This window comes from Puma concolor, chromosome A3, assembly GCF_028749965.1.
Source record: "Puma concolor isolate L17-30 chromosome A3, mPumCon1.1.hap2, whole genome shotgun sequence".
Classification (NCBI taxonomy): domain Eukaryota; kingdom Metazoa; phylum Chordata; class Mammalia; order Carnivora; family Felidae; genus Puma; species Puma concolor.
This window is the reverse complement of record NC_141669.1, coordinates 33,706,373-33,723,326: the sequence shown is the minus strand read 5'-3', so window position 1 is coordinate 33,723,326 and position 16,954 is coordinate 33,706,373. Positions and strand designations below refer to the sequence as shown.

The following is a 16,954-nucleotide window of genomic DNA, read 5'->3' as shown; positions in this document are numbered from 1 at the left end:
GTACAACACTCTCCATTATACCACCTACAGAATGCTTTTTTTCACATAAGTGAGAGTATGATTTCCAGATGTCTGCCCTGATCATTTAGGGAATATTATGAGGAATCCACCACTCTTAACTTTTCAAACATGCCTTAGAGTAATCCCTACAGAATCGTTACAAATGACTGCAAACTCAGAAAAAGAAGTGGGCCTTGGTTTGTTGAGGTGGGTTGTTTTTGTGTTTTGTTTATTTGTTTGTTCTGAATATATGTAGAAAAGGCTCTTGAAGGAGGAGAAAGAAGTTTATAATGAAAGTACAGACTGTGTGGAGAACCAGTTTAAAAAGTCTTTCCAGTGTAACACAATTGGCTTTACACAATTAGAGGAAAAAGAGTGGGTGGGAAAGAATACATTGCTGATGTCTAAGAAGCTACAAGAAAGCCTGAACAAGACAGAGCTTGCTTATGAGAAAAGCACAGTTTCAATACAAGGTTGTTAGAGTACAATCTGTTGTTTATGCTTGACCAGCCTGGCCTCCTACAACCCGTGTGGATTTGGTAGGCTGCCAGTCATGTTATCCCCCTGGCTACAATAAGTTTCCCGCAAAGTCTGTAAGATTCTTGAATGACTACCACAGTCTTTTATGTATGGAATGTGGGTCAGAGAGCTCTCTCTTCCTTTCAAGATCGCAAACACCGAGTGCTGTAAGCCTGGATCTACCCATGGGTACACCCTGCCCTCCTCATTCCTTATCCTGGCAATAGGAGAGAAAGTGGCCAACACACAAACAAGGGATAGTGTCTTATTTTTATAACATCATCTTCAATGTGGGGAAGAAACTCAGATGTAGGCATAAATTTCAATTAATCTACATTTCCTTTAAGTGTAAAGATTCATGAAATACCATTTTTATAACATTTAATGATGGAAAGCAATTCAATAATAATTGAAACCTGGGTTATTACTGCTATAAATCTTTAACAGTCTTACAAGGGAAATTTCATTGAAAACAACAGAATGAGAGTATAAAGGCTGTAGCACCACAACCTTGAATTATTTTTTGAGGTCAGTTTCAGCGACAGTTTCCAAATTGAAGTCATTGTCTTCTCTGACTGGGTCATAGGTCCGGAAGCTAAATGATTGAATGGTACATCTAAATGGTAGCTTGAGACAGGAAACTTACCTGGATGCAAACATGGATTTTATGTAACTCTAGGTTCTTTTGGAAATGATACATGTTTGTAATTCACCAAGCCATAGCCTCACCTCATCCCCTTCACTATCTATAACTTGGAGTGTAATTGGGTATTGACACTCCCATCAGTTGGGGGGATGGCAGAGAAGGCTGATGAGGGGAAATTATTATTGGGTATCTTTGCCTCTTGCGAATAATGAAGGTGAAGTAATTAGTGGAAATAAATGTGGTATATATCAGTTAAAATGAGACGAAAATTGGAAGTTTCCACATTTTACATTCTCCTTTCTTAAATAGTACTTAAAAAAATAGGCAAATGTTATACTCATTATCCCAAAGGTTAAAACGGATCATAAAAAAAAAAAAAAAAAATGAAGGGTTTATCCCCAGCTTTAACTTGCAGGTTTGAAAAAAGAGAATTTTTTTTTTCAAGGACAGGGTGTTTCTGGAAACACCTTGAAAGATGATTTTCTTCAAAAATTATATTAGAACATTTATCAACATAAAACTAATAGTTTCTCCTAGCAAAAGTAGGGGGATTTATAACAGCCTTTAAAAATAACTTCATTCATAATGGGTCCTAGTCAAACCAAATAATTATAAAATATTGATTTTTTGAGGTATAATATTTCAGAATTCCATTACATGATGGGAAATATAATGTATTTCAAATTAAAGTAGAAATTTATCTCAAATGTCTCTATATTCTTAGCTGTCAATTCAAGGTTTTTGGAGTGTGTGTGTGTGTTTGTGTGTGTGTGTATGTTTTAGTTAGCTGTTTAGATTATTTTCCCTTTATTATTTCCACTGGGTTTTTTAAATTTTTGATAAAAATCACCTGTTGTGATGGATGATTCTATATATATGTGAAAGGTTACCTATTTTATATATATATATATATATAAAATTATTTATGAAAAGTATTTTTTAATCAAAGAGAATACTTCAGCCTTGATATGACAGAAATTAAGGAACAGTACACAATTTAAAGTAATTTTATTTTCATGAAGCACTGACTTTTTATCAAGGGAGTGATTTTTAATTTTTTTAATGTTTATTTTCAAGAGACAGAGAGAGAGAGAGCAAGTTGGTGAGGAAACGAGAGGGAGGAAGACACAGAATCCAAAGCAGGCTCCAGGCTCTGAGCTGTCAGCACAGAGCCGGATGCTGGGCTCAAACTCACAAGCTAAGCCATGAAATCATGACCTGTGCCAAAGTCAGATGCTGGATGGACTGAGCCCTCCAGGTGCCCCTAGGGAGTGATTTTTAACCTTTCTGGTTCACTGATCCCTTTGTAAACCTGATAAAATGTATAGATCTATTGCCCAGAGAAATGCACATGTACATCAGAAATATATACCACTTATTAGGGATACATGAACTGCTGATTTAGACCCTAGATTTAGGACTGATTTTAAGTCAAATCTGTTTTTTAATGTTAATTGTAAAACTAATCACTGTCATCTTTATTTGATAGTTTATATGGATGAACTACAAAATCTAAAACAACTTATTCTAAATGATTAAAGAATCATTTATATATTTGAACAATTACCTGGAAAATTAAGTTTAAAAAATGAGAAATAAGCAGATACTCCACAAGCCAGAACTCTTATTGGAAAAATAGACACAAATAACTTATTTTACAATAAATCATAAAAATATATTTATTGGCATTCTAAGAGTTTAAAAGTCTTTCTTCTAAAAGTAAATGAAAACTTGTATTTTTGTGTTCTTAAAATATAAAGCTTTTCCACTCAGGGTACTAACAGGAAATAATATTTTCAGATCAATGGAAATAAAAGCAACTTATTAGAAAAAAACCACTAATTTTGACGTGTTTACAACTTGTGATAATATCAATTATTGGACATTCTTCTGCCCTCAAAGGGCTCATTTTTGCAAAGAGGCAAAGACTCAACAGTATGCAGGAACATGCACACACACACACACACACACACACACACACACTTTAATGCTCTGTTAACTAATTATCTCTTAGATTTATCATGATAACATATAACACGGGTTCTAGAGAAATGGCTAAGGGAAAATCCTGGATTCTACCACTTGCCAAATGGCAAGGTATTTATTATCATGTTTCATCACCTGTAAAATGGGTTTCCTTACCTGTAATGATATCATGTGCCTCATAGGGCTGAACATGTTATTTTAAGTGTTTATCCCAATGTCTGGAACATAGAAAGCACTCCAAATTTCAACTATGAATGATGCTGTCACTATATTGTGATAGTCGTGGTAGCAGTATTTGAGGAGTGAAAATTCTTCCAAAACTTTCTCTAAGGAGATAGAGGACCGATAGGTAGACAGACAGGTTCAGAGATAAGTATATAGACGCAGACGGCCCACGGGTCTCAAGGTATGGCCCAGGGACCTTTGAAGCTCTCCCAGATCCTCTCACGGAGTTCATGACATCAAAACTATTTCATCACAATACTAAGACATTATTTACCTTCTTCACTTTCATTCTCTCACAAATCAAGAGTGAACTTACTGAGGCCAGAAGGCAGAAGCAAGTATGAGAATCCAGCAATCCTTCATGAAGCAAGACATGAAAGAGTTTTACGTGATGCAAAATAATGCCACTATTCTCACTAAATTAATTTAATAAATTTTATAAATTTAAGTTACAATTTAACTTATAAAAATAGAATATTTTTTATAAAATATGTTATTACTATAAGTAATTTATATTTATTGTTGTGTTAAATGACTTAATAAGTGTATTCAATATGTCTCAGTTTTAATTTCTTTTTTGAAAAATTTTTTATGTTGATTTTTGAGAGAGAGAGAGAGAGAGAGAGAGAGAGCATGAACAGGGGAGGGGCAGAGAGAGAAAGGGACCCAGAATCCTAAGCAGGCTTCAGGCTCTGAGCCATCAGCACAGAGCCTGATGCAGGGCTCAAACTCACAAACTTCCAGATCATGACCTGAGCCACAGTTGGACACTTAACTGACAGAGCCACTCATGCGCCTCTCAGTTTTAATTTCTAGTAACTGTGAATAAATATAATCCACATACACAAAATTTTTCTGGTGTCCTCCATGTAAAAAGTCTCAAAACTAAAAAGATTAGGAACTGCTGCTGTATAAATTGCTTTGCAAATGGACTTTTTGTTATTTAACAATCTACCAAGTACAGTTATCCATGTCATTTCAATATATCCACATCTACAATTCCATTTCTGCATGGCTGAATTGTTGAAATGTACCAAATTTATTTAACCTGACTGAGAAATGCTGATGTTTTAGTAGAGATAATGATCGCAGATTGGAGTATGTATCCTTTGAGAAGAGATGAGAGCTGGCTTCAATTATAAGGGTAAATTTTCATTGGGGCCTTAACTATCAAGTGTTTTCAGTTTGTTTTGTTCTGTTTTGTTTGGGGTTTTATCACTATGTCGATTCCCTGAACAAATTTGATAACCGTGAAATCACACAAGGAAAATGGAAGGCCAGTCATTAATTAGACATTTTCTTATCAGCTCTAACAGAACTCATATAATAATAATAGCTATGGGGAAAGAAACTGATGGGAAATACCAAACATAATTGCCCTTAAGTCCAGGAGCACCTAATCATTATACATTTAATCAGTAACAAGGAGAGTTACCTTTGTTTACCAAGCTGATGAGATAAATATAGACCAGTGAATCCAAATTACAGTTTAGCTATGAGTGTTATTCAGTGATACTGAACCTAATCTTGAAATCTCTAAGTCTTTTAAGTTCCCTCTGATCTTTCACATTTAAAGAGCAACTGAAATAGTAAGTCATCTTTTCTTTGGGGGGATGGCATTCTTTTGTCCACCACACTCTTAATGTTTAGCTGGTCATTTTTATGGAAAAAGATTCTTGATGACTCTACTTCTATATCTCAATGCCTATTTAAAGCACCTATTATGAAATCGTGTTAGATCTCCCCAAATACCCATGAATTGGAACAATTGTACGCATCTAAATTTACTGCTAGAAAATATGCTAGCAAATAAGGAATATCAGTTGATTTGCCAGAATATAATTAAGTTATCTAGAGCAAATCTTGATTTTGAGTTTCGTTTGCCTATTTTGTTGACATTTGCATTCATGCTTTATATACGTGTTGAGGATCAGTTACCATGGAATAATCAGTGCGTTAAAAAGAAGGGTATAACACACATTCTTTTCAGCAAGGAAGGGTATAATGTTTGGGGTCGACATTTTATCTATGTTGGACACACAAATAAATATTCATAAACCATTACAGAATGGAAAATCTAAAAGCAAGTGTCTACTAATCAAGGAATGAGAGTACAAATAGTGCAAGATGAACGTGCAGAGAAGAGAGAAATCTGTTGCTGGGGTGTGTCTGTGGAGGCTCTGTGGCAGCAGGTAGGGTCCCAGTAACCGCTGGGGATGGAAGGCCAGGAGAGATCGGGCTGGGGCCTGGGGACTGGAAGAAGGCATCCCAGGTGCAGGTAGCCACATGGCGAGGCAGAGATGTCTGTGGGTTAGGAAGTCTCGTTGATGGAATTGGATGGTTCAAAGGAGCATTGAGAAAGTGAAAACAATAAGTTTGGACTAGACTGGAAAATATCTTGAATGACAGGTCCAGATTTGGGTATGACTAGGCGAATGATAAAGATAGCAATACACAGGAAGGAAATATAAGTAATAGAGAGAGCAGTAAACTAGAAGTTAGAGCATTTGAATTTTGCTGGCTGGGTAAGTGTGACCATGGCTCATGTCCTTTCTGAGTCTCAATATTTAGAGTGAAAGATCAACAGATGAGACTTTCACATCCTATTCGCATATTGCTGTGAGGATGAACTGAGACCATACATGCTAAAACGCTTTACAATTGTAAAGTAGCGTAAAATTAAAGTATTAAATATCATTAAAGTATTAAGTAGAAGATCATGCCCTGACATAAGAAAATACTTTATTTGCTCCAATGACTGTTGACAGAGATGCATTTTAGGTTAGAACAATCATATTTTAGACCTAAAGAAAATGTGAATAAGTATGTAAAAAGCAAAAGGGGGTGGGGAGAGAGATCATTCATTTTTTTTCTTCCTGTAGTGTTGTGAAATGGTACATCATTTTAGCCCTAAGTTTAAGAAAGCAGATAATAAGCAAATAAATGGGATAAGGATATATTCAAATGAACTAGACCTTTACACTTAGTTTTCCTTGAGTCAGGCCCCTTGAATTTGGTACCCTGATTTCAAAACTATTTTAGCATAAAAATACATATGTTTTTAATAGCCTCTGTTCTGTATTGTCTCTTCTATCCTCCATGAGAAAGGATAATAAAGACTGGACTCTATTATATGCAGATATCAATCGATATATTTTACATTCCACCAGCTTCAAGTTCTTGCCCACCAGAAAAAAATTTAAATTTATAGTGCTGTTCTTGTGGGAACCCTTGAGTGGAAATGTTCCTTCATTAAGAAAAGGAATGTGATCAGCACATTGGAATGTAAATTTCTTAGGCACAAGGGTTTCCTTACAGTATTTTAATAGACCTTGACTTCATGGTTCCCTTATTTTAAGAATTTATCAGGCATCAACAATAGTTCCAGGCATTTCTAATAAACCTATAAACAGATAAGAAAATATTAACAAGGTACGAAAGATTGCTTTTCGTTTAGATTTTTTGAAACAACCTGATACGTAACAGCATTAAAGTAGGCACGGTTTAGATTTCTGAGTGGTGAAAAGCACCTTTGACATTGTCCTCTAGTTTTATTTCTATGCTTATCCCAGCCATGGTCAGTCTTGGCCGCCATGAGAATCACACACATGTATCGTCGCCCATTGTGGCAACAGCACTATTTCCTCCTGGAATATTAGAAAATACCATATGCTTTATAGCGCTTTCCCACTTCAAGTCACTTTTTTTCTCTGCTTGTCTTATAAAACAGGGAACTGAATACTTCCAGGGTTGCCTCCAAAGGCATTTATTGATCTTGATTCCTGTCCTGGATCCACTGCTCTTTAGTTGTTTGACTCTAGATGAGACCTGAGACATTTAACATTATTGGGCACATCAGACATGATAAAGCATTTGAAAGTAATTTGAAAACTAATTACAAGTGTAAATTGTTCCTATTTATAATTGTGTTGGTAATAGCCTACTCTGGCAGTGTATTTCACTCATTCTCAACACACACATGAGAAAGAGAGAGCAAGAGAGGGAAAGGGAGAGAGAGAAAGAGAGAGAGAAACAGTGAGGGAGAGGAAGGGAGAAAGAGAAACATAATGCAAAACTTCTCCACCATTAATTCTTTAAAAGTGTTTTGTTTAACTGAGTGGCTCAGTTGGTTGAGTGTCCAACTCTTGATTTCTTTTTTTTTTTTTAATTTTTTTTTTCAACGTTTATCTATTTTGGGGACAGAGAGAGACAGAGCATGAATGGGGGAGGGGCAGAGAGAGAGGGAGACACAGAATCGGAAACAGGCTCCAGGCTCCGAGCCACCAGCCCAGAGCCCGACGCGGGGCTCGAACTCACGGACCGCGAGATCGTGACCTGGCTGAAGTCGGACGCTTAACCGACTGCGCCACCCAGGCGCCCCCAACTCTTGATTTCTACTGAGGTTGTGATCCTACAATTTGTGGGATTGAGCCCTGGGTCGGGCTTTGTGCTGAGCGTGGAGCCTGCTTGGGATTGTCTCTCTCCCTCTGCCCCTCACCCCTGCTAGTTTTCTCTCTCTCTAAAGAAAAAAAAAAAAAACAAAATCAATAAATAAAATTAAAAGTGTTTTATTTATATTTGATTTTAAAAATCAGGAAGCAGAGGGTTCAAGACCTGTGACTCAGCTACCTCATCCAAAAATGGTGTAAAAGCTAGGAGAAACTGTGATGATAGTTAAGATCATGAATATGAGATAGCACTTTAAAGTAAATTAGTGTTACAAACAAAGTGCATTGTTATTATTAGTTATTATTATTAAATATATAAAATTTTTGTGAAAATCTTCTTTACAAGCCAACTTGACATAACAGGTTAGCCACTGTACATTCGATAAAGAATAATGGCATAAAATAATATGCCTAGCAGGATCCGTTTGCTAACCCTTGGGATCTTTACCCCTAAGGGCTAGCAGATCAGGTGCAAATGAGAAAAAGGACTTACCTTGAGGAACGTTGGTACGTAGTTTAGCCAGATTGGAAATCTGTGTCCATTCTTCCCTGAGCATCTCTACTCCAAGGAATGACTCTAAAGGCTGTCCTTATGTCCTATCCTCTATTCCTTACAAACACAGAGACATGGAGTGGGCCAAAATTTTGTTTTCAGTGAAAATACTTCTTTGTAATCATACTTAGATTTGTTGCACACAATACATTCTCCATGCTCCTTTACACATGCTTTTCCCTTGGTCTGCAGCATCCTCTTTTCTCCAGGCCCCTCCTTTGCCCGCTTACCATCTACACACTCCTCTGTTAACTTCTCTATGGAGCATGGTGAGGCAAAGTGATATGCTTCCTGGGTTGGGCCCCAACTTGAATCCCCCTTGCCCAGGGCAGGTTTCGGAGCCCAGTCCATGTTCGGCCCCTGAGAGAGGATTTCGTGAATCCTTGGATATGGGTATCTCCGCCATTGCACATTCCCAATTCATAGGCCTCCCCCAGCGAGCAGTAAGTTCCAAGGGCTGGACATGTCTATCTGGTGCCTCACTTTGTTCTCAGTACCTCCTGCAGTGCCTTGTTATAGCCTATGTGATCAGCAAATAGTTGCTAAATAAATAGGTACAGACACTTTACCAGGAACATTGCATTGAAACCACAAAATAATTCTGTGAGGCAGATGGGCGATGCCCATTTCATATGTGAGGAAATAGAACACGTGTAAGTTGCCCAAGGGTTACATAACTAGTACAACAAAGAGAACTTTGTTTCAATACAGGCCCAAGTTTTGTTTTCTTGTTTTTGTTTCACCTGGGGCCTTGGAGTTTGGGAATGGTTCCTTTGCACCAGAGCTGGAAGTTAAAAATAAAAATAAAATAAATGAATACTTGCTTTACATATAATTTATAAAAGTTCAAGTCATGCAAAAAGGAGTATTAAATTATATTAACAAATTTAAGGTTTCTCCAGCAACACATAGAAATTGCATTTACCATTCACAGCATCCAGTGTCCTCTACTTTCTTTTGTCTGTTTTTATCATACTCTCCCAAACTTTTATAGTCAGTATTTAGCTGTAAATGATGAGGAGGTTTAATAGGAAAGGTTAACATTCTCAATGGCTTTTTGAACCTTGCACCTAGGATCTCCATTTTCAAGAAGTCCACCAATGAACAGAGTTTCTTTAACTTTCCCACCTAAAGGTTGGAAGAGAGAAATCGTGTAAGGACAGAAGTCTTTGGGAAAGTGATAATATTAATTGAATTTTATCATGCGCTTACTAGAGGCAAGGCTGCATCTCATTAATTCCTGACAAAACTTTCAGGATGTATTACTTTTATTTGCATCTTACGTGTAGGGAATAAAAATGAAGCTTGGAGAGACTCAGCAACTTGCCCAAGAGAAACAACTATCAAATGGTAGGTTTGTCTGGCAGTGGAGTCTGAACTTTTAACAGTACCTGGTATTGACTCTTACTGGACCTCTGCAAGCACGAAACATCAAGGAGTTTTATCTAAGAGAGCATCCAGGATTTGAGGTTACTTCATTATAAACATATTAGCTTATTATATAAAAATAATTGTTAATTTCTCCTCAAATCTTAGAGGAAAATTATTCACCCGAGGAGATATGTCATGCTAAAGAGCCCCTGCCTTCCCCCCGGTGCACACATAACACCCAGTTTGACATGTACAGGTATAAAAACATTCCCTGAGAATATCATTTGGTTCAGCAGAGGTTCGTACCGGAGCTAGAGGTAAATAATACATAATGCATGAGACAGGAAAGGCACAGGATCAGGACGCTCTTGTAGCCTCCACATTTATGTCAGTCACTGAGAAAGGCCTTCTGTCTACTCTCTACTTGGTGGAGAGGACAGGGGGAAGAAAAGAGCAGCAGAAAGAAAAGCAATGAATGGGAACATTCAGTGGGGCGTTCTTCTTATCTGGTGCTGAGTCTAATTCTGTAAATAGAGCACTGCTTCCCCTTCCCGCCATACCATCCACGTTGCGTTATTTTCTAGTTGCTTTGGTTGCAGGGTATGTTGGCTCACTGCATACATTTGATTTATGATTCCGAGCTAGATTATGAATCCAGAAAATATTCTTTTGCCTGAAGTTTCTGTGTCTGCTTGCAAATTCACTCGGGGAGAGCATGACTTCTGTCCATCTTTCATGGTCGTGAATTTAGTGACATGTGCAATGTAGCAAGAAGAGGATGAAAAGAAGAGGAAAGACAGTCTGGTGTCTGGAGACCACATCCGTCAGATTCACAGCGGGAGCAGAAATCACAAAGATTTCTTTGTTTTGTTTTGTTTAAAGAATTTGGCTTTGAGGATGGTGGCATTTTTCTGTCACCATGGGAGAAATTTCTTTGGGGGAAAAAAAAATCTCTGCTGGTGAACAGTTCTCAAGGTGACCTGGTAGGCTTACAATTGAAACAAGAGGTGTCAGGTGCAGAAATGACTGCTGAGGAGAATAATGTTGATGCCTTCTGAGGAGAGAACACAGAGATTTAAAAATAAAGTTGGAGCTTTTGATGTTTGGCACAATTTCCTCAAAGAAATTATGTTCAATTACAGTTCAGACCCGAGCGCTATCCCATGGTATGTAGGTGGATTTTCAATTCTCAAGTCAACAGCAACAACTCAGTCAAATGGATTCTTTTAATTCTGAGGCCGAGAAAGTTGTCAGGACTTGTTAAAGTTGCTGGAAGATGAGAGGGAATTTTGTTCTTGGGCAGGCACGTTGGGCGAGGATTAGAAATATTAAAAATAAAAAAAATACTAAAAATATTAGAAGCTCTAGGGTTGGAGCTGGAAACCAGTCTGTGACGTTTGTTGTAAGAGGCTGCTTGTGACATGAGATTCTCAAGTAACCTAGTTGGTGTTGTGACTCCCAACACACGACCTTATCAGAAAGGGGTTGTTGTGATTCCCGTTTTACCAATGGGAACACTGAGGTTTGAAAAGGTTGTTGGTTTTGTTTGTTTTCTTCTCTAAAAATTCAGGATTGAATCTACATGGTTTGACCCTGATCCTGAGTTGTTACTGTTACGAGGGATTGCTCAGATATCCTTCTGGGTTCCACATATTTTTAGTGTTTTCATATTCAACTACTTTTGAAAAACTCTGGACTAAGCAAAGTAAAGTGAGTTTCCTTTATTGCAGGACTTTTGCATTGTGACTTTTGAAATGTGGACTCTATTTGGTAGCATTCACCACACTGGCGTTGCTAGGAAAATTGTCAGGTGCTGCACATCTTCAGGGACTAAAGCTCTTCTGAATGAATTGGGGGAAATGACACAAATGGCTGGTGAATGTAACCATTAGTTGCTTTCAGTATCTTAAGCCAAGCACCTGGCAAAAGGATAATTTCAGCCACCAGAGAAAGCTGGTGAGGAAAAATAGATATTTGCTGACCTTGGAGATTCACCATTTACGTCCACCAGGTGAGTTCAGAAGGTGGCTTATTGAGTGATAAATAACGGTGAGTTTCAACCAGACTGTCTAGGTTCAACACCCAGTTCTGCCATTTATCTGATGTGTAATCTCAGATAAATCACTACACTTCTCTTTGCTTGTTCCTCCTCGGTCAAATAAAGATAATAATAATGTCTGCCTCATGAGGGTGTCATGAAGATTACGGGAATGAAAATTCCTGAAGCATTTAAAACAGTTACTGGTATTTAGTAATTGACAGCTAAGAGTTTATTAAATAAATTCCACAAATCTGGCCTTATTGACCTGGCATGGATTAGGCTCAAAACAACAACAACAACAACAACAACAACCCACAAAACCCAGCACTAAATTAATCCGTAATCCAGATGAAATTTTTAACTGAATCACAACACCATGGGAAATAGCGATTGGATGTCTATAGGTCTGATAATAACTTCTCTGAAACTTATAAATGTCTAGATTACATGATTCCAAGAACATGGGTTTGAAAGACAGAAAAGCCTGATTCTGAATCCTGTTACTTATAAAGCTTGAGAAAATTACCTAAAAATCCCTGAGTTATGGTTTTCTCACCTGTTCATCAGAAGAAATTATTCTTACCTCGTACTTAAGTATAATGCATTTTATACTCTTGACCCATGGTAGCCATTTATTAAACCATAGATCCTCTTTATTATTCCTTTGCTATTGCTAACAAAATGATGCCGTTGCCTTGTTAAGTAATGTGAACTCGACTGCCCACTGGCCTCTTACAATACTGGCCACTTAGTAAGAAAAAAAAATTTTTTCGCCCTTAAGAAGTTATGTGAACAGCAGCATAGTTGTCAGTAAACTTATACTCCTAAAATGGTACCAAATGGGATACGAATACCAGATGAGAATTTAAAGAAAAATCATAAAGTGTGCATTTTAATAAGTTCCTATCTGACTTGTCTTGTTTTCTAGCTGAATGCAATATTTCTATATTGTTTTCAATACTTCCTTTTATCTTCTCTTTTAATTAAAGCTTTGGTAGCTTTTATCTTCTAATAGCTAGTAAAGCTTTTAGCTGATTGATTGATATTTTAAAATAGCTGAACTAAATTACTTGACTTTCAGACTTGTCTATGGAAACTAAGCAAATGCTAATGTAGGATGCCTTTGCCCTCTCTCTAGTACCTACTTAATTCAAGTTACATTTTAACCTTTCAATAAGAAGACAGTACACTCTTAGCTAACTTCAAATCCTAATATTATGTTTTGCCCAGTGTGGAAAATTTTGTATGTGATGAAGCAGAATGGCATGCCTCACGTAGGCCCACTGATCGCTCTCAACACTAGTGGTGGGGATTCGGGATAAGTCTTGGAATATTTGTGATTGTCAGGAGCACAGCAAATGCAGAAGAAAATTGCTCTGTGAGGTAGAAGACTGAGTTCTGGTTTTGTCAAGTCTTTGTCTCTCGAATGTGATTCTTCCTCTGGCAGGGAGGAGGCCAAGCTAAAAGACCGACAGGGTCTCTTGCAGTCAGATCTTTTTAACACCTGCTTTAAGTTGCTGGACTAAAGCCTCTCTTTCTCAGGAAGCTGTCCAGTGTATAAGAAAGTGTTCTGAAAATCTTTATTATTTTTGTGTGAAAGATATTTTTTGTTATTTTTTATGGCTAATTCCAAACACAGGAGTATGGGGAGTTCTTTTAGATAATTGCGTAACATAAGAATTACCTGGTATATCATTCAGTTGATCTAATATGCATTTTAGAAGACTCCACAATAAATAAAAATATGCAAACTCAGATGACTTTCAGTACATTAAACTTTCAGTACATCAGTACTTTCAGTACAACCACATATTAGTCAACATATCAAACAAACTGGCTGGATGACCTTTGCAAAATATGGCTTCTCTTTAGCAGCGTTTCTTCTCCCTGAAAATTCACAAGGAGTTAAATCAATTCCCACATGATAAATCAATCTGTCATAACACCAAAAACCATTACTTTATTTATTTATTTATTTATTTAATTATGTATTTATTTATCCCAACAAGTGCCTTCCTTAATGCCCATCACCCATTTTTCCTTCTCCCCCAACCCCCATCAACTTTTTTTTCCCCCTTCCCTTCCCCCATGGTCTTCTGTTAAGTTTCTCAAGATCCAGATATGAGTGAAAACATTTGATATCTGTCTTTCTCTGCCTGACTTATTTCCCTTAGCATTATACCCTCCAGCTCCATCCACGTTGCTGCAAATGGCCAGATTTCATTCTTTCTCATTGCCAAGTAGTATTCCATTGTATATATAAAATGCATCTTCTTTATCCATTCATTAGTTGATGGACATTTAGGCTCTTTCCATAATTTGGCTATTGTTGAAAGTGCTGCTGTAAACATTGGGGTACAAGTGCCCCTATGCATCAGTACTCCTGTATCCCTTGGGTAAATTCCTGGTAGTGCTGTTCCTGGGTCATAGGGTAGTTCTATTTTTAATTTTTTTAGGAACCTTCATACTGTTTTCCAGAGCAGCTGCACCAGTTTGCATTCCCACCAACAGTGCAAGAGGGTTCCCATTTCTCCACATCCTCGCCAGCATCTATAGTCTCCTGATTTGTTCATTTTAGCTACTCTGGTGTGAGGTGGTATCTCAGTGTGGTTCCAAAGCCATTGCTTTAAACACAATATGGCTTTCTGCGTAAACTTCTGAAATTATATTCTAAGTTCTTTCATAGTTTATTAGGTTTCTAAAATCAGTCTTGTAACTACTAATTAATTATTTTGTTTTGGCAACTATCAGATTTCTAAACCAGAGATTTCTTCTGTGACACATACTTCAGTCACTTGTTAATGACTTGACTAATCCCTGATTATGCCAAAACCATGAATTCCAACTCCGTAATGTTTATTTTAGTCTCCATCCATCCACTGCCTGACTCTAACCACTCACTTTGCAAGAGGATAGCTTTTTAGTTGGTCAGTGGGATAAATGGATAAAGGAGTAATGATAAGTTAAAGCAGACATATTATCTGGGAGAAAAAATCTTTGCATATGTTAGGCTCTCAGATTCTGATATAAAATAGTGATTAAAATGAGAGCTAATTAGTTTTCTAGTTTTAATATTTAAATTAAAATGTATCCATTCAATCAAAATATAAATTTGACATGCTCACCTGTATATAAATTGTTGAAACAGTAATTATTTGTTCCCATGAAAACGTAATTTATATTACCAATACACATTTATTGGCCAGTATTTCATCAGCATATACCTACCGACCCAGTAATTATTTGTTCCCATCAATAGGTGGGTAACCAGATGCATTCACGCCAGTGTTTTCTATGTTACATGGAATCTTCCCTTACAAGTGCTCAGTGTTCATTCATGTTTACTAAGAAGTTTTGAAACTGTGTACCATGGAGACAGTGTTCCATTGTGGTATTAATCTTAATTATTAATTATTATTTATTAAATGTTACATGGAATCCTCCCTTACAAATGCCCAGTGTTCCTTCATGTTTACTAAGAAGTTTTCAAACTATGTACTATGGAGACAGTGTTCCATTGTGGTATTAATCTTAATTATTAATTATTAAATAATAATGCCTAAAACCACCATCTTGCAGAGCGCCTGGGTGACTCAGTCAGTTGAGCATCCAACTCTTGATTTAGGCTCAGGTCATGGGGTCAGCCCTCCATTAGGCTCCATGCTGAGCTTGAAGCCTGCTGAGTTTCCTCTCTTTCTCTCTCTCTCTCTCCTTCTGTGCCTGTCCCCACTCATGCTCTTTCTCTCTAAAAAAAAAATTAATTAAAAACCCCCACTATCTTGGGGCGCCTGGGTGGCTCAGTCGGTTGAGTGTCGAACTTCGGTTCAGGTCATGATCTCGCGGTTCGTGAGTTCGAGCCCCGCGTCGGGCTCTGTGCTGACAGCACAGAGCCTAGAGCCTGTTTCCGATTCTGTGTCTCCCTCTCTCTCTGCCCCTCCCCCCGTTCATGCTCTGTCTCTCTCTCTCTGTCAAAAATAAATAAACATTAAAAAAAATTTAAAAAAACACCCCACTATCTTGCATGTGTTTTATGTTTGTTTTAGTTTGTTCTGTTTCTATCAAGTAGTAAGTATATCCTTTTCTTAAGTTTTCTCATTTCCATGGTCTCCTTCACTGATAAACATGCCCCCACAGAATCCTGATTTTGCTCAGTTTTCCTATTTCTGCACCTGTCACATTTGGTCCACCCATTGTCCCAACTCATACTGGGACACACACACACACACACACACACACACACACACATTGTGAGTCTCCATTCTCTCCCATAATGCTGCCTTTTAGCACTCTCTCTCTCTCTCTCTCTCTCTCTCTCTATTACATTTCCTTTAGTGGCAGAGACCTGAGTCACATATAAACAAACAGCCAATAATAGATAATAGTATCAGTTAAAATCAGTGAAGTGCAGTTATTAGTAAGACCTAAGAAAGGAGGTTGGGGAGGTAGGAGTGTTGAGGGAAAATGACAACCAGAATGTCGGTTGACTAGGACCTTTCAGTCCTTCTGACTTAATTTGAAGTGAAAGCTGCTTTAATTCTTTCTCTGCTGGAATCTCTACCCAAGTATGGGCAGTGCTCAGTGTTACATTAACTCAAATATTCAGTGAGAGGTTTAAGGTTTAAAGGAGGGCTTGGCTGTCTTTCCACTTTTTACTTCATGGCACTATCACTTAAGTTTGCGGTATTTAAGCTGCATTGAATCATGACAATAATAAAGCCTTCAGCTTCCCTATTCAGCCTGTAGTTTAATGAGGCTCCATGTCTACCGGGACCCCCCTCTGTCCTTTATACCCCTGTGTAATATGTGAGGTTGGTTAAAATGAACTGTGGTGTGGAAATATGAAGACAAGGTGTTTCAAAAACAGTGCCAACTGGAGAGAGGTTTTGTGCTTCATATAATGGAGACATAAAGAGGTCACATATTCTTGAATAGATAAATAAGGGCAAATCACACGCTGCATGTAGCAGACTTTCCTCACCCTCGGGGAAGCATATCGCACATATTCATACCTGTTTCACTGGAGCAGAAAAGATTGCTTTGAAAACTCATCAGGTAAATGGAAATTCAAGGATCCCTTTGCCTCGATAACTTTTACAATTCAAGAAATTAGAACTGTATACAAGTCACGTAAGCTAAATGACTTGCAGTTCTGTTCCCACTTCTTC

General features: G+C 37.6%; 1 long non-coding RNA gene across 2 annotated transcripts in view; it reads left to right on the top strand.

The window, feature by feature from the left end:
* Positions 1–16,954, top strand: part of LOC147582354 (uncharacterized) — an 862,122-nt gene that overhangs the window by 685,875 nt on the left and 159,293 nt on the right. The gene's annotated exons all lie outside the window — the stretch shown is intronic.